The sequence below is a fragment of the Harpia harpyja genome, chromosome Z (assembly GCF_026419915.1).
Source record: "Harpia harpyja isolate bHarHar1 chromosome Z, bHarHar1 primary haplotype, whole genome shotgun sequence".
Lineage (NCBI taxonomy): Eukaryota > Metazoa > Chordata > Aves > Accipitriformes > Accipitridae > Harpia > Harpia harpyja.
This window is the reverse complement of record NC_068969.1, coordinates 73,881,271-73,905,952: the sequence shown is the minus strand read 5'-3', so window position 1 is coordinate 73,905,952 and position 24,682 is coordinate 73,881,271.

Genomic DNA, 24,682 nt, shown 5'->3' with positions numbered 1-24,682 from the left:
CTAAACACCAAAATACTCCCTTCTGAGAGTTTCTCCAGGACTACAAAGATACATAAGTATTTCAAGATACTGACAGAAGCTACTTTTTCTTCTAGCCTTGGGAGTAGCAGATGAGGAAGCATTAAAACCAAGCAGCTGTATTTCCTGAAGTGAACTTTAACTTTCTTGGACTTGTGACCCTCTTTTCTACATGAGAAAATTTCTCTAATGTGGATAATTGCACTGATGGTTGGACTGAGAAAATAGGCCAAGAAATGGGCTATCTATGATTCTGTTAATTGCTCCAGAAGTCAACAAGCTTGAATTTTTATCCATCCCTTACAAACCTTTTGACAAGCTAGCAAACCATTTCCAAAGTATATTAAATGGGATGAACTAATTTCAAAGAAGGAAAAGGAAGGCATGAAATAGTGTGTCTACATTAAAAAAGAAAAAAATGGGGGAGGAAAAAAAGAAAATTTGTTTCCAGACTTGTAGCTTAAAATTCTTGTTAGTTTTCCTAGTGATGTACTCTAGTATTCTCAGCATGCTGCTAACAGGCAAGCAGCAAAACAATTTACTGGTTTACTGCCTTTGATTTTATGCTAGTTGCAGTTGTACCATGTCAAACAAAAATAATTACAAATATGGCAGGATGCAAATCAGAAAAAACTACTTCTAAATACCTATTTCACATGCACATCCTGTTTCAGGCTTCAGAGAGCAAATGGATAAAACACTGGGTTTAACTCTGAGGTCAAGGTTGAAGTCATAACTAAAATATGGATTTGCGTTTTAAAACCGTAAGACATGCTTGGTCACAAATACCGTACAATTTTCCTTGCTCTGAAGAGGTATGAGTAAGTACACTAATGGAATTACCCCTCACACTTCTGAAACACAAACTAGGTTTTGATGATATAGTATAGCTAACTAAGAAATCTTGCTATAATTGAGATACCAGAGACCACACAGCATGCACATCTGTATGCACAGCTCAAAGGACAAATGACTCAGATAAGGATTAATGCAGAATTGTAGAGAAGGCTAGTGCACTTGAAGCCTTTGAAAATTTTTATGAACACAATTCACTACACATCATCAGCATACCAAAATTACAAAGCCCAATTTTCTTTTAAAGTTTGATTTGAACTGGGAAATAAAACCCCACAAATAATTTTCCATTAAAAACACAGACATATGAATGTTTGAGAATTATGGAACTGTTCATTTAAAGTTGTTCAAGGTTGTGAGTTTTGCAAACAATTTGAGAGCATGGTTTAGAGTGATGTGCTTTCAAAAAAAAAAAAAGCTTATACTTATAATGAATATTATTTATTGTCAGTAATTCAGTGAGGTTTTGACAGCATCCAGTCTCGCACAAATCAAATTATAAGGAACTTTTAATATAACTAGCAGAGCAGGCATTACATAAGACTGCTCAGCTCTTCAGTCATTAAATACTGTTTTCAGGTGTATAAAAACTTGACCACCTACTAAGGCTGGAATTTGCTGTGCAAAATGTAATCCTCAGATATGAATTATTTTTGGGATGTATTTCAGGTGATTTTCATTAATCAGGATAACAATGTTCAAAGGCCAGGATAAACAGTGTAGAATGGCTACTTTAGTAACTATTTCTATTAAAATAGCAGTCAGGTGTCCCCACTGGTAACAAGACTTCTTACACTGAGTACCGTAGAAAGAAAGAAAAGCAAAGAGCCCTTGCCAGAAGAACTGGAGTTCTAAAACATATGTCCATAACCATAAAAAACCAGAATCAGAACAAAATTATGAGACCCTGCGTTGTTCTGGCATCCTCCAGTCATTGGTTACATTAGTATAATCACATTAAGAAAAACTTGCCCACAGCTTTCAGTTAACGTAAAAAATAGAATTAAAACAAATAATACCAAAGGTGAATTCACTAGATAAAGCACCAAACGTCATCACCGTGTCTATCAATTATCTTTGGTTTCTTCTACTTTTTTTCCCTCTGTTACATTTCTTTCTACTTTCATATTGAAAGAGAGAGACAGAGATAAATTGCTGAAATAGTATCACTACAACAGATAAAATAAACTTTATATGAAGTTATCTTTATGGCCCTTTCTCTTTCTTGCTCTGCTTTCTTAGTTTTAAAATTATCACCTAAGGAAGCTCTTCAAACTTTTACAATTTTAGTAAATGAATAGTGATACATAAGTTTACGTGGTCTCTATTATATTAAAAATATGGTTTAGCTTTTCTTGAGTCTGAAATGAATATCCTTGAGCACTCTGAGGAAGTGATTTTTTCCCTGAATACAGAAGGCTTAGTACAGTCTCTTGTGAAAATCAACTGTATTCAAGCACTTTTCTGTGTGAATAGTTCCAGCACTCACTGATGATATTCATGTGTTTAATACTCATAATCAATCACATTTACCAAAGAGCTATATTTTTCATTATGTATTCTTTAACTTCATATTGCTATCTTGTATTTTCTTGCCCCAGCTTTCCATGCATTTCAGGCAGATTCTGCTTTATTTGCTGACTTCCTGTCCCTGTTGCTACATCATCCTTTCTCCTTTTATTCCAGACAGGAAATTATCAAACTGACACATTACCATAAGGAAATGGCAGCAAGTCTCTTCATTTTCAGTACAATTAACAGATATAACTTGCATATAGTAACATACATAACTAAAAATATTAAATTACGGCTCAAAATATCTAAAACCTTTAAAAAAAATCCGTTTAAATAGTACTTAATTAGGAAAAGCCCTATGTTATAAGTAAATCGTAATTCAATACAGGCATCTTGTTTACATTTTGGATAATGACATTTCTATTGCCAATGTATATTATCTAATCATATGATGAAGATTTCTCTTATAAGAACAGTGTTTCTTCTGGTGTAAACAACATACTTTCAAGATGTGAACATAAATGGAGGCTCTGGCCCAAAATGTACTTGGGGATTTGAATTTATAACATTAAGTTATGTTTTTCCAATGATGAAAATCAACAGTTTTGGAGTAAGATGATCAAAAGAACAAGTAAAAGCATGTGGCTCTAATTTTTTAAGGATTTGCAGTTCATTATTTAAATTGAATCTTTCAACCTTGGACTAATTAACTTATATTCCAATTTGGAACATTTTCCTTTCCAAAGCTTTTAAAAAGTCAAATGATTCTTTCTTCTTTGTCCTGAGATAACTATTGAAAGTATCTTGTATGAAATATTATGTAATCTGATGGGAACACTAAAACCATTTAACAGAGGGGCGACTCTGGGATTTTGGTTTTTCATTTGCAGCCTGCTAATGAAAAAAGGGTATTTCTGTTCTTCATTTGCAGAGAAAAATTATGCACTCTTTTGTTCCAGGAACACAAGAGGCTGCAAGGCTTGTTAGCAACTCTCTCTTATTGTCTCTGAGTAAAATACAGTCCTTCCACAAAAATATCTGGTCCTTACCAGCCTTACGAAGCACAAAAGCTCAATAAACAGGTGGAAATTGTAATTTCCAGGTAATTCTGCCTCTCTTGACTTCAGTGACAAATCTCCAGTTAACTCTGGTAGGTTCTGAATGTCATCTGCTGTCTTTCAGCGTGCAAAAATGGGCATTGAGGCACAGCCCACAGAGTGCTCATAAAGGAGCATTTCCCTAACGTCCAGTGAATGTAGAAGAACATTGCGTGTCTTTCTTCAGTTCAGTGAAGTTCTTAGGGACTGAAGACCTTTAAGCTGTCTACCTAGTCTACCACTTGACTAATTGTTGGCTCAGATTCCCACTCTTCACACAGCAGCATGGTAACTATATATGAGGCCTCTTCTGCTCTGTGTTTGAATGCCACCCAGTTAAGGAAAACACGGTGCAACTCTAGTAGTTTTTCAGAACACATCCATGAAATAATACAGGGTGGTAAGTCACAAATTACCCTCATTCATCTAAGAAGCATGCCCATGTCTTCTGAATGGGAGATAGTAATCTTCAAGGCGTCTTTCCTCTCTCTCTCCCACCTATAACCCTAACATAAACTCCCCTTGCAATTCACAGCACTACTGAAGGCCCAAGTCTAGGGTTGAGACCTGTCTATCTACCCAGGTTAAAATCACTAAAAGCACCCTTGAAATAGAGGTATCAGAAGCAAGTGACATGCTGATCCAGGATCTGGCTAGCTATATAATTTATCAGACTGCACCAGTGTACTATTTTTCTCAGCAAGCAAACCCAATTTATAATTGCATTTGATGTGTGCATATAGTTAATAAGAAATAAAAAATGAGGTTCTTTTATTTAAGGGACCCTGACTTTAGTTCTAAACGTCTGTTGTGGTTTAAGCCCAGCCAGTAACAAAGAACCATGAAGCTGCTTGCTCACTCCTCCCCACCAGCCCTGGTGGGATGAGGAGGAGAAATATAAAGAAAAGCTCGTGGGTTGAGAGAAGGACAGGGAGGGATCACTCACCAATTATGGTCATGGGCAAAAGACAAGCTCAATTCTTCTGCTCTGGCATGGGGTCCCTCCCCACGGGACCTCTACAAACTTCTCCAGCGTGAGTCCTTCCCATGGTCTTCAGTCCTTCACAAACTTCTCCAATGTGAGTCCTTCCCACAGGATGCAGTCCTTCATGAACTGTTCCAGCATGGGTCCTTTCTGCAGGCTGCAGTCCTTCAGGCACAGACTGCTCCAGCACAGGCTTTCCCATGGAGTCACAGCCATCTTTGGGACATCCACCTGCTCTGGCGTGGGCTCCTCCCTGGGCTGCAGGTGGGCATCTGGTCCCCCGCTCCCCTCCATGGGCTGGGAGGCGACAGCCTGCCGTCTCACCATGGGCTGCAGGGGCATCCCCTCCTCCGGCGCACCTCCTGTCCCTCCTTCCTCACTGACCTCGGTATCTGCAGAGGTGTTCTTCTCATATCCCACTCCCCACTGCAGGTTTCCCGTCTTAAATCTGTTCTCCCAGAGGTGCTACCATCACTGCTGATGGGCTTGGCCTTGGCCAGATGTAGGTCCAACTTGGAGCTGGGGAAGCTTCTAGTGGCTTCTCACAGGAGACACCCCTGCAGCCCCTCCCCCGCTAGCAAAATCCTGCCACACAAACCTGAAACAAAGTCCAACAAAGTCTGCAGTAAATTGTAATGCAACTGTTCTGCAGACCACTTCTTGTGTTTTTTTCTTTTTCTTAAAATAATTTTATTGATTTTTTAAAAATAATTTAAAACTGAGAGTTTTTATTTTCCAAATTAGCTGACTTCTCTGTAATCTTATGTTCAGTTTTTTTTTTTCACCTTTGCCTATTCCTCTCTAAATTTTTCTTCTCATGCCTTTATTTTTACCATCCTAATCTCTTCTGCCTCTTGCATTCTTCACTTCTGCTCTCCACACACTAAGGTGTCTGTTAATTGAGCTATTTCCTCATTAATGTACTTCTCCCTCTACAGTCATTGTTGCTGTCTGTTCAAATTTTTGCTCCTGGAGCTGATGATTTCTATGCCAATAATCAAGTGACAGGAAAGACCTGTACTTCTTTCTTCATCTTCATTATCAGTTGCTGCCTGTCACACTGCTGTGAGTGAGAAGGGGTAGCAAGGCACAAAAAGGAGAAATAGTGTGTATACTTTTCTTTTTCAACTGCATATTTTAGTGGCCTTGACCCCCACAGTTGTCAATTCCCTTATAATTTTGAGCAAAGCTGCCAAGGAATTATCACATATATTTCAAAGTATAGAACTGAACTATGTGATGAGCAGAACTCTTATCAGCAGAGTATTGGAGATTTTCTTGTTACTGGGCAGCGTTCTGGAGTTTGATTTAGAGTTGAGGGTTGTTTTTTCCTGGCAACTTCTGATAACATCCTTTTCTCTGCTACGCTGAGCTTACAGAAGAGATTTCAAATCTCAGGAAACTATTCTGCAGTTGTTCTGTAGAATTGAAAGCCACCTGCAGAGAGTGGCTCTAGCCATGGAAAAATGCTCTAGGTCAGGTGGAAAGCTGTTGCCAGCAGCAGCACAAGAATATGATTTATTACACGTAACTTAGAGTTATTACTTAAAACTTCACTGCAATCCTCAGCATATTCTGCAAGAGGAGATTTTTTCTGGGTTATAGACTGTATGAACAAAAAGCCCAGAGTGAGTGAAACAGTGCTAACTTAGAAAGTACAAATCCAGTTAAAGACATTTTTAACACGTCTTTACCTTTACCTAGGATGAGGGCTGATCTTACTGGCTTTCTGTGAAAATTACATGAAATGCCCATCTGAACATTTATGTTTAATTGCACTACAAATTCTAGCAATTCTGGCTAGTTAACACTTTATTCTGGTGGCAGTGTGTCTACAGGCTTAGGTACACAAATCTGTGTCCACAATTAAGCCTCAGGTTTTTAAGCCCAGCCTGGGAAGTACAGACACCTGTAAAGAAAAGCTTTAGGAATGTTTATTAAACCAGTGAAAGGTAGCAAACCTACTGTTCAAAGTTGGTCCAAAAGGCTTTGCATTTTTTTAGGAGATAGTATTTTCCACGTCTCAGCTCTGAAATTACATCATTATTTTAACGCATAATATATATTGTCTAGTGTAAGTCTTTACGTACAATTAAAAGTCAGACTCGTTTGGACAAAGCAGAGATCTACTGAAGGGCAAAAACATTTAATTTCTAACAACTGTAGAAGTCAAGTGAACAGGACCTTTTGTGATAATTGTTCTATTTACTCTTTTCTTCAGACAAATCCTCTGAAAATAATACAGCAGCTACACAAGAGTTGTGACTTGCTTTTAAGTTTATCTTTTTTAAATAGGAGACTGGTTGACTCTATAGCTTTAAGTAGTAGATAGGCAAATTTACAGTATAATGATTTAGTTAATAATGTCCCAGTAATTCTTGCCCAACTGTGGAAAAACCCTGGATAAAAGTACCTTCATAGAACTCAGAAAGAAGTTTAAGATTTTGTTGTTGTATTGGGTTTATGTGGCAAGGTTTTGGTAGTGGGGTGGCTGCAGACCTGTTCTGTGAGAAAACCTTCTGTGAGAAGATGCCAGAAGCTTCCCCCATGTCTGACAGAGCCAATGACAGCCAGCTCCAAGATGGACCTGCTGCTGGCCAAGGCTGAGCCCATCAGTGATGTTAGTAGCACCTCTGTGACAAGATATTTAAGAAAGGGTAAAAACTGCTGTGCAACTGCAGCTGGGAGAAAGGAGTGAGAATGAAACAGCCCTGCAGACACCAAGGTCAGTGAAGAAGGAGGGGGAGGAGGTGGTCCAGGCACTGGAGCAGACATTCCTCTGCAGTCTGTGGTGAAGACCATGGTGAGGCAGGCAGGAGGGGGACCCTCCACCCATGGAGGACTATGGCAGAGCAGATCTACACCCTCCAGCCCGTGGAGGACCCCATGCTGGAGCAGGTGGATGTGCCCTGAAGGAAGCTGTAATCCTGTAGAGAGTCCATGCTAGAGCAGGCTCTTGGCAGGACCTGTGGCCCCGCTGTGGACCCCGGCTGCAGCAGTCCATTCCTGAAGGACTGCACCCCATGGAAAGGACCCATGCTGGAGCAGTGTAAGGAAGAACAGCAGCCAGCTGGAATGACCCACAATGGAGAAGTTCATAAAGGACTATATCCCATGGGAGGGACCCCATGCTGCAGCAGAGGAAGAGCATGAGGAGGAAGGAGCAGCAGAGACAACATGTGATGAACTGACTGTAACCCCAATTCCTCTCCCGCTGTGCCACTCAGGGGGAGGAGGTAGAGAAGTCAGGAGTGAAGTTGAGCTTGGGAAGAAGGGGGGTGTGGGGGGAAGGGGTGTTTTTAGATTTGTTCTTATAGCTCATCATCCTACTCTGATTTGCTTGGCAATAAATTAAATTAATTTTCCCAAGTTGAGTCTGTTTTGCCCGTGACGGTAATTCCTGAGTAATTTCCCTATCCTTATCTCGACCCACGAGCCTGTCGTTGTATTTTCTTCCCCTGTCCTGCTGAGGAGGGGGAGTGATAGAGTGGCTTGGTGGGCACCTGACAGCCAGACAAGGTGAACCCACTACATTTGTATTTGAAAGTTGCTGCCAACTGTAATGTTGTGCCAGATTTCTGCACTTGAAGGTACGCAGAATTGTTACTATGAAATGAACATCCTTAACAGGTCTGTTAAGTGATCCACATGGAAATATTGAATTATGTCATATGTAAGATACCATATATGTAATCTAAAAATGCAATAAAGGGATGCTTATAACAGATTTAACCAGTAAGTATAGTTCACTATTGCACAACGATCTCGGGGCACATTCACAGTTCACCTAGAAGAGAAAATAAAATCCAGCTGTTCACAAACAGACTCCATCCCAGGTGAGCTAAAATGAGGCTGTCTTTGGTCATTGCACTTAACATTAAGATTAGATTAACATTCTTGGAAGCATGTTGTTAATATATATATTTTTTAAAAAAGACTAAAATTGTGGATATTAATCCAGGTACACAAAATTTTATGGAAGGCTAGAAGAGGAAGGCAGGGAAAGTCTCAGCTGCACGTTAGTTAAGTCAGCTCTGATTGCAACCAAACTGCTAGCAATTCTGGTATTTTCAACTGATATTTCAGTAGCTGAGAGGATCACCTATGATGCAGTTTCCCAAATTCCTTAGGTATCCAATATCGGCTGTCAACAGGCAAAAGGTGAACTATTGCTCTGAAATCATGTAAAAATACCTGCATCTTTAGCTATCAACTTTATTTAGTATACAAATTTTTTGTAATATTTGAGATCTTGCTTCACTACAAGAGCTGATATTTCAATGGTTTAGTAATCTGGAAGGCATTTATCTCTTTGATCCTGCAAAGATTAATTTCATGCTGGCAACATATGTTCAGGGACTTAATATCAGTGTTGTTGATTGACCATAGCTTTAGAAGTACCTCTGTAATTCTGATATCTATAGATGAGATGTGTCCTCTGGATCTGAAAAAAAGCTTTTAATTGTGTAGAATGAGGCTACTCTGTTTCAAACCTCTCGGGGTTAGTTTGATAATAGATTTTCTCCCATAGCACTGCTCATTATCTGTAGTCAAAGCCAATGGTTTGATTATCCCCTTCCTTTCAATTAGGCCTCTGCACCCATGAGGCCCAGGCAAGTTGCTGTATTGATATAAGTTAACTTTCAAGTTAGTGCAGGGTATCAGAAGGATGGGTTGATCAGTAGAGCTTCAATCTTAGCCAACTGCAGATTCAGTCAGTCACTGAGAAGGATCAAAGATAACCACAAAATAACCCCATAGTTAAGATGTAAAAATACATGGCAAGGTTTGAAGCCTGATTCTGTGTCAAAGCAGAACAGTTTGTATCGACCTAAGAGCCTAATGGAAGTACTGTAGAACAATGGGAAGACATTGGCTGAGATTATTTTGTGACTCCTGATATCAAAACTGTATTAAATTATCAAGATTCCCCCAAAAATTTCAGCACAAAATTTCCTTTCCTCTTCCACCTTCTATAAAAATGTGTGCAGTTTTTCCTTCTAACCTCATGTTAATGACCTTGTTTAAATAAAGGTGAGAACAAACATCTTTAAGTCTTGCACTTGCATGCAGCTTAATTTCTAAATTATTGCTTATCATCACTATAACAGTAAACTTTGAAATACTTCACAGTGCCAGTATGGGGTTTGAAAACACTGTATCACATAATCCTATAGTTTACACAGACAGTATCCCAGAAAATGAGGGAAGTAATTATTAAATTAATCTCAGAATTGGCCAAAATGAAAAAAAAGAAAAAATACTGCTTTAAATCCTTGACTTAATCCAGAAATAAATGCAAGATTTGTTGTATATAATAGGTACATAATCAGTGTCATTTTGAATCTAACTGTTAACAGAATTTGGGTGAAAGTTTGCAGTGAATGAAACCATTTATCTCTAAATATCTTCTGCTAAAGTGTGTATTTCAACTTAAAAAAAATTGCAAGAAAAAAGAAAGCTTGTAAATTGCTAATATGGCATCTGAAAAAAGACATCATCTGAAAAAATACAGCCCACATTATGCATGGCAGTAAGTGTGAAGAAAGGGTTTGTGGAAATGTAGAGGAAATAAGAATTCACAGGTGGGTAACTGAGAAATATTGCTTCTTGATAGAATAATACAAAGATTTTGAGAGCCTATGTCAGAGGAAGGAAAGACCCATTAGGGGGAATATGGGTTTAAGAAATTACTTTAGGGAAGGTAGCAGCTTTGCTGGTGGCAGATACCTCACAACTTTTTTTTCACGGTGAGGGAAAACCTGGAAAATGTTATAACACTACATGTATGTTCTGCACTAGGGGGACAGGGGGTGAGCAGGGGTGAGGTGAGAGCAAGCTGATGCAGGGATCTTTCTGGATCTCATTAAGAAAGGCCCAACAACAAATGGCTTAATATGATAACTGCTTTAATAAGACAGCATAAGAGGAATATAGGTAGCTAGTAACATCTTACACCCCTTCAGATGCTGGGCACCCTGTGTTTGTGCAGCATCAGGCAGAGCACTGATGGATTTTCCCATGGCATGCTGCACAGAGCAGACCCTGTCCATACAGAGTAGCTCCCTTTCAGTCATTTGAAGTCATGTATAATTTCCTTACAAGAAAACAACTCTGTTCCTAAAAGATGTTCTCATAAGAACTCCTTACCTCATTGTTAGACAAGGGCAAGGCCATGCAGGAGGTGTAATTGCAGTGCTAAGCAGGAGCTGCCCACAGGCTCCTCCGTTGCCATGCACAGGCTGAGTCTGTCCCACAGCCCCGGGATACATGCAGCATGGCAAGGCACAGCACAGGACAGCCTGAAGGCCATGGTGGGCATGTGGTGCCTGCCCAGGTTAGACGTGCTGTGGGTCATGGGCTCCTAAATGTGCAACGGACTCCTGGTCAAGATCAGTGAAGTGTACTGATTTCCTCTGCCTGCCTTCAATACATGTTCCAAGATATGGGACTGAAGGTTTCTTCAGGTTTTATGAGCCTTTCTCTGTCCTCCCACTCTGTGAACAGTGCCCTCAGAAATATCCCCCCACTTTGGATGTGTCTGACTTTATCCCCTTCTCCCTGTCTGTGTGCCAGGTCATGCAAAAAATCTGACCCTGAATGATAACCAAACTCCTCTCCTTACTCTCCACATATTTCAAGGTCTGGGTAACAGATGATAGAAATAAGGAAGCACAAGCTGATACAAATGACAACTAAGGAACATATATGAGAGTGCATACCACATCCTGTTACAGAAGGGAAACTGGATGAAGGTAGAGGGTCCAGTTAGTTAGGGCTAAGACTGGAATGATGAAAGGATTTAATTTTAAAAAGGTAATTTTTTCATGTGAACACCAACCTACACAGTTAGGAACAGAAATCAACAGTCCACATGTAAACTTTGCCACATCTCTATTCCCCTTGAAAGGAATGTGTCTTCAACGACTTTTTTAGACTAATCTCTGAATCTGCATGGAAACATGCTAGTGTCAGTTTGACAATGTATATTTTGATTTGACACCACTCAAAGCTTTCTTCTTCCAAGGATGGATGAGGAAAAGCCAGGAAATGGTTTGAAAGCACAGATGAAATATATATTTGTACTTACTAGCACTTGTGAACAGTTGATTTACTGCTAAGGAAAAAAAATATATCAACAGATACAGTTTGCTTCATTATGTGTGTGATAAAGTGGCTAATGTTCTTTTCCTCCCTTTTGTAGCAATAGTAAATGAAGATTTGCATTCTGGGTAAAGCTTTCTCTTGGGGAAGCAGCAGAAGCCTAGACCAACAATCCCTAAGCCCCAAACCTTGTTAAATGTAGTTTCAGTCCTGGGGACCTAATGCACTGATTGCTTCCCAAGAAGGAGTCTCATTGCTTGCTCCATTCAGTCCTATTACTGAAGGTCTAATTACATCTATTATGCTGTTCAGTTTCACAGACGGTTATTGAGGGGAGGAGGATGTGAAAGGGGGCGGGGGGCTAGGGTTGGGGAGAGGCGGAGGAGAAGAAGAAACCAAAGTGTATGGCAGGAAAATAGCCCACAGGCCTCAATGATTGAGAAATGAACTGATGACTGAACTACTATGTGAGATTATATCTAAACCACCAAGTGTGTTACTGTAACAAGACAAAATGGAGATGGTTCCAATTTTGTATTATTGCCCAGGCAAGAGACAACCAATTACTCTGTCAAAATCTTAGGTACTGGATTTTAAAAGCTTCACAAGGCCTTAGCTCAACCAAACAAACCTTAGCATGAAAAAGAAAAAAGGGGTGGGGGGAAGTGAAGGATTTTTTAACAATGTTGTAGAGTTTCATTTACATACCAGGCTGCCAAAAGCCCTTCCCAGATCTCTTTTTCTCAATATAATGCAAACATCACATGCCATATTATGCTTTTGTGTAGCCTAGATTAAGACTGTTATCATGGCCTAATAGAGCTCAAAATGAGAGGAGGGGAGGGAGGGGGAAAGACACTCATTATTTTTAGATGGTTTCTCTTTTCCCATAGGGTTCCCATAGATCCTACTTAGCAGCAACTCATTCCAGCGCTGATTAAGTGGGAAATACACAGAATCTCAAAAGGTCAAACCTATAATCAGCTGCCCTAAGGGGTTGACATGGAAAACTTCTTAATCCAAGTTCAGTTTATTGCAATCTTATAACAATGTGCAGCCAGTGATACACATTGAGGGAAAGAGGGGGCACTCCTAACACAGCTTCTTAGGATGCCTCAGCATTACCGTATTTTGTCTTATCAGGGTTTTTGGTCAGGATTCCCATTATTTTTTCCATTCAGTTTGTGCATGTTGATTGTTTGCTTTCTTGCTGCTGAGGGGGGTGCATTTATAATAAGCTAAATGTGCATGAGACATACACACTGCTTACTGCTGAGAAAATAATTCCCAAGTTGCTCTACAGAGCAAGCAGGGAAACAAAGCTCACTCAGAGACAGGAAGGAAGAAGAGAGAAGGAAAACCAGAAACAAATTATTTAATAAAAACCTTATAATTATTTAGGTAAAACCAAATTTTTGAATGAGCATTATTTCCAGACATGTACATTATGATAGCAATGAATTGTATTTAAACACATTTTTTCCAAATGATCTCTGTTTGGTTACTACTTCACATCTTGTGAATCATTTATACACCCCTGCAAAGCAGTGCCTGATCCAGCTGCTCTGGAAGCAATGGAGACACTCATTCATTTCAATAGGATCTGAAGACCTCTAAGGAACATACCACTTAAACCATAGCAAATCTGGCAGCAGGATTTTTATGTTTTGTTTAGTTTACAATGTACGGATTACCTTCCAGGACTGGTTCTAGGCACAAGCTAAGTAGCCAGTTGCTTATGTCTGCAAAATTCAGGGGCCAGAAAACAGCCACGGCCCCACTACTTACATTTCCTATGCCAGGGGTGTGGAAAACTGGACTGACTGCTGTCATAGCTTTAAGAGGGTCTAGGGCGTTAAAGTGGAGCATTCTCGCCAAAGATGACATCACAGTCTTCCATATTTCTGTTCCTCCCCAGGCAAAGGCAGAAGCTGCTTGGTCTGCTCTCCAGAGCTCTTTCCCTCACTTTACCTCAGTACTTTTCTCATTTTCTTCTTCTTTCTATGTCAGAAGCAGCCAGGGCTCTGCTCCCTCTCGTTGGAGTAAGAAAGGCAGTTTCCCTTTTACAGCAAAGCTGCCTTTAACTAGCCATGCTTCACTTGCTTTAACTAAGTGCAAAGCAGTGCTGAATTGTACAGTTTCAATCACTTTGTAGCACAAGTTTCAAAACTGTGGCACAGCTGCATTTTTATCATTATGGGAATGCTCTGAGTGCTCCCGGTATATCTCCACAAAGTCCCCTGGATGTCGAGAACCATTCCAAACCAGGCCTTTACCAAGCAATAATTGAACCTGCGTTACTTTGGTCAGCTGAACTTGTATGGGAATAGACCCTTCCCAGGTGACAACTCTAAAGTGTTGTCATATTTACCATATAGGTATGAGGCTGTGATTTTGTGTAATAAACATGTGGTCTGATTATTTCTCTGCATAATGAAACTGTAAAGGTGATTCATCTGTTACACAATGTCCACTTTAGAGACAGCTGTATGGATAACACCAACAGCAAAGACCCAGAAACAAGTAATCAAACACTTCAAGATAGAGGGCGCTTTCAGCACAAACACTTCTTGTCTCTCAGAATAAATAACCCACATCAAGGTCCAAAAGTAGAAATCAAAAAGCTAGCCTTTGGAAAAGACAAGTGCTACACAATTTTGCGCAGAGGGCATCTGGGCAGAGGGATATATCTGACACATTACACTTACTATGTATCTTGGAACAGATGTATTTTTCAAAGAATTAAAAAAAAACCAAATCAACAAACCCCCTCAAAACAAACCAAAGTTTTTGAATGTCATCTTGTGCTCTGAAAGAAATTTATTTTCAAAGTTAGATTTTCAGAAGTTATGGCACAGAGATCCATATGAAAACAAATCTACTTATAACGAAGCAATAGGATTTGGAAACTGTAAATATATGCAAATAGTTGCATGTAAAAAATTCAGGATACACTTGCACAGGTTAGAACATTTACATGTGAAAAGAGATTTTTTTAGTTAATTAAATTCCAACAGGGTGAAATGATGTTTTTTCTTTTTCTCACAGTAAGTAGCATCCTTATCCCCATCTTCTCCACGAGACAGAAAAACAATTTTGCAAACAGACTTACCACATTAATGTGTCATAACCTGAAGCTAGCTTTTTAGGTGGAGAAGACTTGACAAACTTTGTACTGCACTAACACCAGAAATGGTCCAAAATTCTATTGCACCATGTACTGTACAAAGGTAGATCAAAACTATTGTCAGGTTTTGAGTAGTAACAATTTTCAGGATACAGTCTCATTTCTAAAGACCAGGGAAGAATGAGCAGAAGCCATCAAATTTCATAAAAATACATACTTAGTACGACTTTTTAGTGGTCATAAAGCACATCTAGCTCATTTCACTCACTGTCAGATCAGTATGATACAAATGAGAATCAAACTCTCACAACGAAGACAGAAACAATCCTCAGCTCTTCCTGTCATGAAAATCAAACCACATTCAAACTACTTTCAGAGGTATGGAACCATTTACCACTTTAGTTTAGCTCTTCTCATTATGATCATAGCTAGGTTTCTGTATGGTCAGGAAGTATGCTTCACATACTACTGTGGAAATATTGAATGTCCCATCTTGCACGTTCATTTTACATTTTCGTCTTGCACTGCATGATCATTGTGCATTTATCTCACATGTCCATTTAAGTGGCTTTACAGTTGTACCATTCTGATTAAGGAGCACTTCATATTCACATTATGTAGGCATAAATAGAATAATAACCGCATTATCACTTCAATTTATGTATGACCACCTTGCATAGTTCCAGCAAGATCAACGAATCTAGGACTTTAGGACTGTAAAGTCCTCCTCTGATGCTGCTCAGATGAGCAAAGGCCAGAGATACTTAGAAGACATGGCCATAGAATTTCTGGTGATCAGGCAATTGAATGTTTCAAGTCCATTTTGTCCTCCCTACAACAATGTGCAAATGCAAATGGATATTAAATTTAGATGAGATCTGATCCATATTAATTCCTGGTTTAAATTTTACTTAAATCACTTTCAATACATGTACTTGGGGTTGCTTTTCTAGTTCAGTCTCAGTCTTTGCACTTTTTTTGAGGATGTTGATAAACTTAGAGCATACTCCTTTATTTTCACTTATTTGAATTAAAGTGAACTTTCTTTAATGAGTTCATCCTGATTTATGCCTTTCTTCAGAGGCATTTGCAGTGAAAAGGTGTGTTGCTCAGATGGAGTAACTGCAACCTTTTTTAGATGTTGGTTTTTGATACACGAAATGTCTTAGTCATTTCCAATTTTTGATGTATTTTTCAAAATGCAGGTATTATCACAAATGACCATCAATCTAACAGCTACCAGAGATGGCAGTATCCCAAAAGCAAACAATTCTGATGGCTTCTGTATTAGTGAAGAAACTGAAAATAAAAGAATGGAGGACCCACAGAGAAGCATCAGACTGTGGGACACCCTGTTCATACTCATCAATCATCCTGTGACTTGGGAAACTGATCCACTTTAAAACTAACTCAGCAAAAAAAAGGTCTAACTTTAATGTGGATCAATACTCCAAAACAGTGTGCCTGAAGACTACAGCAATACATGTACTCACACAGATGAGGGAGGGGCATGACAACAGGAGTAAGCAATCATTGACAGGAAGGAGGAAAACCTGTTTCTTTGTCAGCAATATGGGCTTAAAACAATCATGAAAATACAAGGTAATGGTGTTCAAAAGAAAAACAAAATCCTAGTCAAATGTTTCCTCAGAATTTTAAAGTTTAACTCAGCCTCACCGGTCATCTTTGGAGTGACCCTGAACTTCAAGGCCTCAGATGACAGGGAGAAACTCCCTTTCTCAAACGAATCATTTGTCTATTTACATGAAATGAACAAAACCCAATCAATGTGTTAGTGATTGACTTCCAATGCCAGGAATGACCTGTTTGCTGTTCAGTGGGTCAGTGTTATGGTCAGCTATCCAGTGCCAAGTATGAATTGCCTGCTTCTCTGGGATCCAGAACAGATCTGAGCCAAGATGAGAAGGTTTTGTTAGGAAATTGCTGACTCACTGAAATGGAAACAAATTATTGTTAATTAAGCAGTTTTGGCCAGTAGGCAAATTTCACAAATCTAGGTGAAAGTTCAAGGGAAACCAATATCCTTGAGTAAGAAAAAGCCCAATAGTTGGAGCACTTGCCTAAATATAAAAGACTCAGTCATACTTCTGCTCCACCTCAGCGCTTTAAATACTTAAGTATGAACTGGGCCATTGAATTCAGCAGATGAAGGTAATTCACTACTCCAAGTAGGTCTCTTTCTCATAAGCTTTTTTTTTTTTTTTTTCCCCCAGCTGGGCTTAATCTGCACTTTTAATTTCCTCAACCTCAACCTCACTGAGAAGTAAACTCAGGCAACAGTTGTGAATTTTCTTAGGTTAAAGGAAATATAGCTTAAAACATCTGTTTCTCTCTCTGCCCATCCGGCACCAAAAAGTCCATTATGACTGGCATACATAACCTCAATGGAGATATCAAATTGTAGTAAGGATGTGCATCTTTCTCTTTTCTTGTAAGTTATTTATTTCCTTGGAATCTAAGGCAAAGATGAAGACTGAGACTACTGGGGATTTCATTAATATGACAGAATGGATGCACTGCGGTCTCAGTGAGCTTATTTTTGACATGCTGCTAAAAGATGTGAAGGCATGTTTGTCAGGTCACTCTTCTTAATAGAGGAAATGCACACACATTTCTTTTCAAATGTCAAGCATATTGAAGTGTAGTATAAGTTGGTAGCTGGATGGTGAAAACTAAACCAGATAAAATACACGTAGTCCTAGCAGATTGGAAGAAGTGACAGGTAGGAAAGATTATACAGGCCCTCTATAATACAAAGATGCATGCACCCTACTTGTTACTGAGCTCCCAGGTTTTTTTAGGTGGTCCTATCATAAGCTGCACATAGTACTTATACTGGAGCAATGGCTGTGTTTTCTGACTTGGCGCCTGCTAACATCATCCATATCTTACTCATTTCACAACGAGCCACTTAAAATGCAGCCCACATGAGCCTATCTTATATCAAATTTAAACTGAAGCTAGTGCAGGATCTACTCATTTGTGAAGTGCTGTTATGTCCCTGACAGGCATTGACCTATGAGTGACATTGATGGACGATTGAATTTAAATGAAGCTTAAGACTTTTTTTTGACCTGTAATACCTTGTTTTGTCCTATTAGAATGCATGCTTCTGGGTGTTTTCAAGCTGAGAAGTTTTAGGGAGGGTGGGAGGGAGGGAGGAAGGAAGATATGGTGGAAAGGGTGTCTCCTCCCTTCCCCCTCCCCCACCTTTTTATTAGGGATAGCAAGTAGTTTAGGTAGCCTTTTTAGCCTAACCTGGAAGTCTAACCTAACCAGCCTAACCTGCTGGTCTGAGGCAGCTTCTACAGTCTCTTCATGGCTACCTTTCAGAAGCAGCCTAAAGGTTACTAAAACTAAATTAAAGGTTTCGCAGTGGGTTTCTCAAGAAACAGAAAGTGTACTGATTTCTAAAATAGCTAGAAAGGAAGTTGGCATGAGCTGGAAGCCTTAAGCACAATATTAAATACTGTTGTGGTCACAGGTCTTTATAGAATAATAGAACATAGACTGCTGCCATCAATCGGCTTTAGATTCATGCTGGTGACTGGATGATCACAGACAATAAAACGTTAACATTTATGATCTGATAAAAAGCAGTGCCCTGAGTGTGAAAAAGTAGCCATGGTCTGGCTTGATGATGAGAAGGATACCTCTGCATTAATCTAGGTCCAGCTATGCAACCAATACAGCTTGGACAGAAAGTGGGCTTAGGTGAAAGATGCCACTGCTGAGTCTGGAGCTGCCCCATGCTATAGAAGATTTCAGGCTCCCAAGCTAGAGCTGTAGAAACTGAAGGCATTGAACTTATTTCAGCTGAAGCTTCCTACCCCAGTATTGCCTGTAACTGCACATGTTACAGAGGGAGGTGTAACTCAGTGAGGGGTTGTAAGGAAAGGATTTGAAAAACAATCCAGGAAAGCAAAACAAACAAAGAAAAACCAGAGAGTTCTCCAAACCTATATCTGAAACAACTCCTATGGGCAAAGGCACAGGTGTGTGAGATGACTCTGGAAAAGCAATTGGAAATTTCCTGTGGCCTCAGTATAAATCCCTTTCATTCAGAGGTCAGCATTTAGTGTTTGTAGCTAAGGAGAGTCTTCCACTGGCTACTCAGTGTGCTTCTGTTTCTATGACAGTTTTTAGCCTGATGCTGAGAGAGCCCTGTCAGATAAAGTGTAAGCCACATTTACCTGTAAGTGCCCCACACTAGCTTGTGATGCCTAATCTCTTTTATTGATCCTACTAGCTGGTTTCTGGAGCCATTGATTTTCCTTGCTGTCAGTTTGTGGCCTTGACTCTTTAATGTTTATTTAGACTGGTCTCCATAAATTGCTTCTGGTGCTGAGGGCGAGGAAGGCGGCAGGAGGTCAGGGGTACGTGTATACCTGTCCATATATATAAATCACAGCTTTTGTTCTTCGCTGTTGTTTGTGAACACTGTTTGCTGGGTGAATAAAAAGAAAGTATTCTACTAAAACATGGAGAAGCTATTACTAATTCCCCTGTGCCTGCAATTTTATTGCAGTCTAGGTTTTCAATTTTCTGTATCTTAACAGTAGCTCTTGTTATCTACTCTAACATGTAATGTTTCTTTTTGTTAGAGAGACACAAAGAGGGAGAAAAATTGTTTGTTTGCTAGCACAGAACTGTACTTTTAAAACAGGAAGGGGTGTATATATTTTGCTGGTGAGTTTTCAGGGTAGAGGTGGGGGGAATTGTTACTTCTTGCTTCTTTAAATTTCAGTCTTTGTAGAGAACAGTAAGACTCAATGGTGGTGGACTTAAGGGCACTTGTACAAACAAGCAACTACCACCTCTCTTGCTGACAGCATCCAAAACTCTGTCCATTTAAAGAAGTACCATAGCCTTCATTAGGCAGAAATGGCAGTGCTGTTCCAGCAGCAGGAGAAGTATTCTTCTCTGGTAATGTCACTGGCAAAGCCGGCAAAACAGGAAATGGTTAAGAGAAGGGGGTTGTGCTATATACCAATAATTCCGGAGCACATCCTGAAAATTCAAAGGGAAAAGCCCCACAGCTCATTTAACAGTGAGCTGCTAGAATGCTATAGCCTTAAATCAATGGAAACTGTTTTGCAACAGCTAAGATTTTTTTCCTCTGCAGCAGTAAACATCATAGTCTGTACAAGGTGACAAGTGATTCTCCTGAGGCCAGGAGGACAGTAATCAATAGAGGTGCAGTTTGGGCCACTGTTCTGTCTGTTGATGCAGAAACATTGTGCACAGATATGATGCTGAGAATAAATCAAAAGAAGAAAGAGAAGCTGCTCCAAGATAAGTAACGGAATACCTTACAGGGAATACCTTACCTGATTCAAGTTTTTTCCACTTGACCTCTGTTTGTTTGTATGGTCATTCACTATCCTAAACTTAAGCAAGTTCAGTTCATTATAAAAGGGAAATGTAGCAACACTGGCAGGATAAATATTTGGCCTAATATGCAACTTTCATCTGTCCCTCCTTCTTGCAAAAGTCAGTGTAACCTTTTATACATTTTTTAAAACCAATTAAACATGTTACAAATGACCAGCACCCAGAACAAAGTCTGTGACACAGCTCCATGTTCAGGTTGCAGTTTCAGTAATTTTGTGGATTAATGGCAAGGATTCTCTCTGAGAAGTCTTTAAGTACCTTGAAACTGTCCTTTAACTGAGGCTAATATACCCTTAACTTAGATGCAAGGCCCTAAAGCATCTAAGACAGGAAGCTGCACTATTTTTTACATACTTTCATATATTAAAGCTTTGCATTTCATAATATATATTTCATTGGTAGATGATGTTCTGATTCTAGACAATATAAAGTACCAGAGGAAGGGAAGTGTTTTTAGTGGTATGCCTCTTTGCTTCCTATGCAGAAATGGAATGCAACTTTAAAATAAGCACCACAGCAAGGAAGCAAAATGCATTAAGATATCAGGGAATACTCCTAAGACTCTCATGTGGCTCCTCCAAAGAAACAAATCAGTAAACTTTGGAGTTGTTAAGGAAGAATGATAAAGAAAAACATGAACAATTCTTATGAAAGATTTGTATGTTGGCATATTTACTGTAGTTACATATTCTAATGAACACTACAACAGAAGGAACTTCCTGCCCCCAGTTTAATTGTAATCAATCAACTGTAACCAATTATATCGTTACTTAAAACAATAAGGATGACCAAACTCTCAATGAATTGACTAGTAATTTCTAATAGTCTTCAATATAACCAATGTAAAGAATAACCAGTGTAATTTAATACAGCATAACCAGTATGATTCAGTATATGAAATTAATTTGGCAACCATTAAATTCATTGGCAAAATTCTTGCTTGCTTTGTTGGGCTTCTGATCATAAAAGACTAGAAGCTGGATCTGGACAAAAAGCAAATGATTCAAATGGTCCAAATGGTCCACAAAAATGAGTACAGTAAAAATAACTGTTTGCATAGCCTATTTAACCTGCAGACTAGAAACAGAACAAGACTACAGGCTTTCTTCTGTAAGTAAGTAGTGCTTAGGTACATTTTCCTTCAGCCCAAGTAAAGCAAGCAACTTCCCGCACTACAGATTTTTCTGTACTGACACAACATATTTTTATATAGCTGAGTTTAGCAGTGCATAATACCTCATTAACATTTAACAGCGTGAAATATGTCTCTGAAGGGTTTTGGTTTTGTTGGGGTTTTTTTTAATGTAAAATAGGAAGGAAGGTTGTTAAACTTTTTTTTCCTCTGGAAAAGAAAAACAGAAAATGTTTTCCCTTCACATTTTTCTATCTGATGTCAGGAGATTACATTAGAGTTTTCCTTATTTTCACTCATGACTGACATTTAAATACCAGAAATGACAAGTTTTGGAGATGGTAAGGAATAATAATTCATTTATGTCTATAAATATCCAAGATATGTTTAGTTAGGAGGAAACAGATGACCTAACAGAAGACTAAATCTTGGCAAGTTTAGTTACATTGACCAAACCCTGCCAATTAAATTTCAGCCAGCTGGTTGCTTCTAGTCCTCTCTTGTTCAGGCTGTTTGAATGATTTTTACGTTTTTGAGTGGTGTTTTTTTCATGCCACTTTCATCCGTCACTAGCAACACCAAACAAAACAACATTTCGTGTGAGAATGAATCACAGATGAAATGTCATTGGGTTTACTAGACTGGGGATGAGGCCAAAAGCACTTAGAAAAATGTGAAACTTTATTACACATCCATAACTCCAAGCTACCAACTGATAAAGAGTATAATTTAAGGTAGTAGCCAAATCAACACCCTAGCTGTTAACTGGATTGCTGAATATCAGCTAAACAACTCTTGTTTATCCCCACATTAGGGCATTTGTTTTCTACTTATAGTATTAGAGAGAAGGAAGGTCAAAGAAGGGAATGATAAAAGGTTGGCACTGCCATTCCAGTGTACATCCTGGGGGTGATTAGTACAGCCCTTCCTCTGCACTGTTCAGCAGTTTCTTCCCAAATGCTATTCCTGGTTTCTCATATAGTCAGAAAGAGCTGAGCTGTCTTACCCAAACAGGTAAGCAGTTCTACTTTGGCATGGGTGTTCTGCTTTGTTTTGCTCTCTTTTGAAGGCAAAATCCTTGTTATTAAGACCAGAACTGTGGCCCAGTTCCAGATCCATATGCAGTTTGGTGCAGCCCAAGAACTGAGCAGAATACATAAGTGAAGAGTTCCTGCTCTCTTTCATATCTGGGGATGGAGGAAGAACAAACAAAGCACACACACAAAAAAAGTACTTGCACATCTGGTTACTGTAATTACAGGGGACGTTGATTTGTCACAGTCTGTTTGCATCAATGAGCTGACACAGGAAAGATGCATGTGTGGTCTTCTTGGAGGAAGAAATCCACTTTTCCACACAGCTCTGCAAAAAGCATAAGGTAATGTGATTCCAGACTTACTACTTTGGAAGTTTTGGCATTTTAAATGCATGTAATTAAACATACAAAGAAGAGTTGGATGAGAAAGTCTAACCCAATAAACAAAGCTCTGGTATTTTACAGACTAAAAATGGGACAATTGTGAAGGTGAGTACTTGTTAAAAATAAGCATCTGGCACTGTAATCAATTAATCTGATGCACTAAGCAATAACAATCACAGGTTTTTTTTAATTTTGGCAAAGCACAAGGCAATTGGTGTTGTCAATTTGGTGTTGTCATAGTCATGTCCCATTGTGCTGGAGAAAAAAGAAGGCTGTGGAAGGATTAATCTTTCCAAAACACCATTCATTTAAAGGATGAAAAATACAAAGTTAGGATATGAAGAGGATAGTAAACAAGAGGATCAGTTATCTCAGTTTTGTTTGTTGCAAAAAAATGTTATCCACTTCCTTAAACTTTGAAAAATTAGAATTGGAAAGCATTGAATAGAGAGAAATTATTAAGAATCATTCTAGACTTATTTTAATTCAAACAGTGCATACAATCACAGGAATAATATTTTATTCAAAGGCTTTTATGTGAGTTAAAAAAATAAATCTAATGTAGAACATACATATGATGGGATCCTTGCAGCCTCTATGTGATCTCCACATGAGGCATTAATCTCCTCCCCATTGCAATTGCTTCATAAATGGCCAAGTGTTATGGAGAACAGTATTACCCAGTGCCTTATAAGTGCTCCATAGAACAAAGAGAAGATGTAGCATATGAGTGTAAGCAGACTATTATTTCCACAGGAATACCAGGACTAAGGGATAGTTAACCACTGAAATAATTGTATAACTTGATTTCCAGGATTCATTAGCCTAAGAGAGTCAAGAGAACATTTGAAGGTTCTTTCCTTGAGACAAGCATTACTGTTTAGTCCACTGGACTTTACACAAGTAAGGCAAAAACTGGGTTATGCACAGCTTAATTTGCCTGAGGCCTGAGAAGTTCATGGCAAAACTAAAATTCAGCTCTGTTGAGCCTGGGCCCTATGTCCTATGCTGTAAATTATCATTCTTTGCAAGACTGAAACTGTCAGCTCTTATGTACTCAGACACAAAGAACAAATCACTCCTTAACCTTCTATTTGTTAGGCTAAATAGATTGAACTCCTGTCTTATACCATAAGGATCATCTTCCAGCCCTAATTATTTGTCTCTGGAACCTCTTGAAACATTCAGCATCTTCCTCCAAATGTAGATGCTTTCAATGGACACCGTATTTCACCACTGGTGTTCCAGTAGTGATTACAAGGGCACATCCAGAAACAGTATAGGCTCTATTTTACTTGGTACATCCCAATTTAGACACCTCGGACTCTCATGATCTACTTACGGCTACATTGTTACACCAAGAATACCCAGCCAAACTCCAAACTTTTTAAAATAATCACAGCTGCCTCCGATAAAACCTCACATATTTGTAAGCAGCAGTTTAAGACTAAACTTTGCAGCCTGTATGAATTAGCTCTTACATGGATTCATTGTAATTAAAAAAAATAAAAGCAGCATCAACAACACAGGGAAGGCAATCAAAGCAATGTTGGAAAGCTAACCAAACACGAAGAGATGAAAATAGTGTTTCCACTTGGGAAACGTGAGCTTAATGAAAAGAAGGAATTGAGTGCCTCCCATGCTTAAATATTCCGTAACTGTTCTTAAAAAAACAAAGCAAAAGAAAAAACCAAAAGTTAACATGGGGAAAGCTACAGAATTCAAGCCATCAGAAGTTTTTTCTTTACAGATGCCTTTCTCTTGGGGGAAAGAATTGAAGCAGCTTACTATTTTAGTTTTCTTGCGTTTCTGTAGCTGCAGTAATCATAGTGAATTTAGTTGTTGCTGTCCACACAATTGTCACAACAAATTCTCCCCTTATGAGCAAAATATTACATATTAATAAAAGCATATTGATGTAAAATTGCCTTATCTTTGTTTTCAGGATATGATCCTAAGATCTATGTAAGCAGAGGCATCAGCCATTTGGATTTTGGAGCAGGCACCATCTCTT